This window comes from Schistocerca serialis, chromosome 9 (genome assembly GCF_023864345.2).
Source record: "Schistocerca serialis cubense isolate TAMUIC-IGC-003099 chromosome 9, iqSchSeri2.2, whole genome shotgun sequence".
Taxonomy (NCBI): Eukaryota; Metazoa; Arthropoda; class Insecta; order Orthoptera; family Acrididae; genus Schistocerca; species Schistocerca serialis.
Window position 1 is genome coordinate 370,577,920 of NC_064646.1, and position 3,408 is coordinate 370,581,327.

A 3,408-nucleotide genomic window follows, 5' to 3' on the forward strand; every position below is an offset into this window, starting at 1 on the left:
GCTGTTAAATTATTGCGTAATATCTCTTAGGTTGCGTTTAATGGAGCAATTAATCATGGCAACTACAGATATCAAATAATTTTATGCATGGCATACTTAACTCGTCATGAAAAGAATCTTCCGATATTTCGTTTTACGAAACAATGTTGACATTCTTTACACCATCAGACCCCATTTTTACTTGACTCTACATTCTGTACTTGGTCGAAGGTTCGCATTCTACATATCATAAATCGACTATACCATTAAATGTAACTACTAGACTTAATCTAAAGCCAGTACACTTCCTACAATTAAATGGATACGGTAAATTAAGTTACATCTTCTGAAAATTAAGAATTTCAATGCTGCTACACAATTTAAGTTTGGTTAACGTTAAATTACTCTGTTTCTGTGAATGACTGCGAACTTCTTATCTGAGGTTCTAAGTTACAACATCGCAACTACGTCAATATATACCTCAAACATACTGCTTGGAATTTAGCACTTTACTGATACGGTGAAGTTAACCTTGTTGAAAAGGTGAGAGTGTATGCCGGAACGGGTCCAGAAGCAAGACGCCTTGATCGGCTAGGTTTTTATAGCAATGTTCCTACTCTCTCCTAGAATAGTACGAAAGAAACGTTCTTCATTGACTAGCACTCCCCTACACTTGCGACAGTATTTGCAAAAAGCTTGATTTGAGACACGAAACAGTGGTAAACGTACACGACTCCCATTTCGGTATTAGACCGTTATGTTATGTTATGTTATGTTATGTTAACCGGGGGCATACAAACGGGGGAGAGGCTCCGTCCCCGCCGCAGCAGCAGTGGTGGTCCGCAACCCCGCGACGACTACCGCAGTCCACTTCACCCCTCCGCCGCCCCACAGGGGATACCCCCCAGGGAACGTCTCACTCCAGACGAGTGTAACCCCTATGTTCGCGTGGTAGAGTAATGGTGGTGTACGCGTACGTGGAGAACTTGGTTGCGCAGCAATGGCCGACATAGTGTAGCTGAGGCGGAATAAGGGGAACCAGCCCGCATTTGCCAAGGCAGATGGAAAACCGCCTAAAAACCATTCACAGACTGGCCGGCTCACCTGACCTCGACACAAATCCGCCGGGCGGATTCGTGCCAGGGACCGGTGCTCCTTCCCGCCCGGAAAGCCGTGCGTTAGACCGCGCGGCTAACCGGGCGGGCATTAGACCCTTACTATGTGATTACATTCGTGAAGGTAGCTGATCGGATTACTGTGAACATCAACATAGCATTACTTCGTGTGTCATCTGCTAGAACTATTGTAACTGGTTTTCTATGAACTTCATTTTATGCCTTTTGGAGTGCAGTGATAGCTGCATTTTTAGCAATGGTATGTAACCGCTAGCTCTATAAAACATCCGTACCTAAGAACTAGAAAGTTGCACAGATCGCAAAAAACACAAGAAACGGAAGTAAGCCATTGAATTAAAGACTCAAATCGTTCATATCGATTTGCAGTAGGATTTTTTTCGTAAATACACTGCTTTCTAACGTTATGAAATATCTCACAGAAAATCATCTATTGACATTAACGTACACAGATTCAGAATACGTCGTTCTTGTGAAACGTGAACTGATGAGACTTATGAGCAGGGCACCTCAAGACCATACCATATTTCTAGATTCAACTGTCACCTGCGGATACGCTCGCATATCGGTAGCTTTCTTATGTTGGTAATAAATAAGGTATTGTACGTGCAATAGCATCAGCTGCTGTCACGCGTTTCGCAGATTGTTAAGCGTAGCTCGACGCCGAGACGCGCCTCCCCACCACTCAAACTTCTCCAAACGATGACATGGCAAGCATATAGCGTTGCTGCCTAGAGACGCTAGCGAATGGGCGTTTTTCATTGGGCAGAAAATTTAATAATATTTTAACAAAGTTTATGTTCACTAACATAAAAATTTTGGCTCCATCCGCTAGCTCACACTTCACACTTTTAAGTGTCGACTTCTCTTTTTCTTTCTCTTTTTTTTATTTACTTTATACAGTACAATATGTTATTCCTCAAGGTTTACGCTATCTCTAAACGAAATTTCATCGCATTGATTCTGTGGTTTGCTCGTGAAACCGCAATAGAATTATTTTCCTACGTATATTACGTAGTACGGAAGTACGTATTAAACACGTTGAACATTGTATAACTATTGTATTCATTATTTTCAGTCGTTTTGTGTCGAACATATGAACTAATAAATGCGTTTTCACAAAAATTATGAAGTTCAAAAGTCAAATACTAAATTTATGTTTCAAAGAGTGAATACATTTCCTTCATTCGCATGATATTCTGTAAATCAATAAATATCTTGTACTGCGTTCTTCTGTAAGTAGCTTACGTTCTTCCATGGTATTCAAGCTATCTCCATACCAAATTCCATCAAAATCGGTTCAGCAGTTAAGTCACGAAAAGCCTGTGATTCTGGTAAAATAGAGCCTGTATGCTGCCCCAACCTACGCTTACGTTACCTGTGAAAACACCATAAGTTTTGAAGATTAGCGTGTTCAAACAAACAGAAACAATGGTTTTACAGTTTTATTATTAGTACTGATTTCCAGAATGTTTGACAACTTCACTCACACAGAGTTTCTAATCAAATCGTGTGTCTAGTTGTGTGGTTGCATTTCTTATTTCCTGCCAGTAAGAACAAATAGTTTGTAGTAATTGATGAGAAGTCTTCTAGCGAAAGTGAAGTGTTATCTGTAGTGTTACAGTCCCTGGTCTTTGTCAACATAAACGATTTAGGACCAAATCTGAGAAGACCCTTTCATTGTTTACGGATGCTGCTGCCGTTTACAGATTAGTAAAATAATCAGAAGATCAAAATGAATTGCAAAATTACATAGACAATATATCTGAGTGGTGCTAAAATCGGCAATTGACCCAAACTAATGAGAGTTTGAAGTTGTCCACATGAGTACAATAAAAAAATAAACAATAGAAAGTTAAATATTGGTTACGCTATAAATCACACATAATGGTAGGTTGTCGATTTAACAAATACTTAGTGATTCACTTAAGAACAACTCAAACCGGAACCACGTCATAGAAAGATGATTTAGGGAAAGTGAATCAAAGATTGCGTTTTATTTACAGAATACTTAGATGCAACAAGTTTCTTATAGAGACTATAAAGACTGCGCTTGCCCGTCCAATTCTTGTGTATTGCTGCACGCTATAGGATCCTTACGAGACAGGATTTACGGAGGAAAAAGGAACGTCGAAAGAAGGGCAGCTCGTTTTGTACCATCGTGAAGTAGGGGAGAGAGCGTCAAGAGTACGATAAATAGCTTGGGGTGTTATACGCAAAAAAACCAAAGGTGTTTCTCATTCGGACAAAGTACTTACACAAAATTCAATCACCAAATTTCTCGTCCGAATATCAA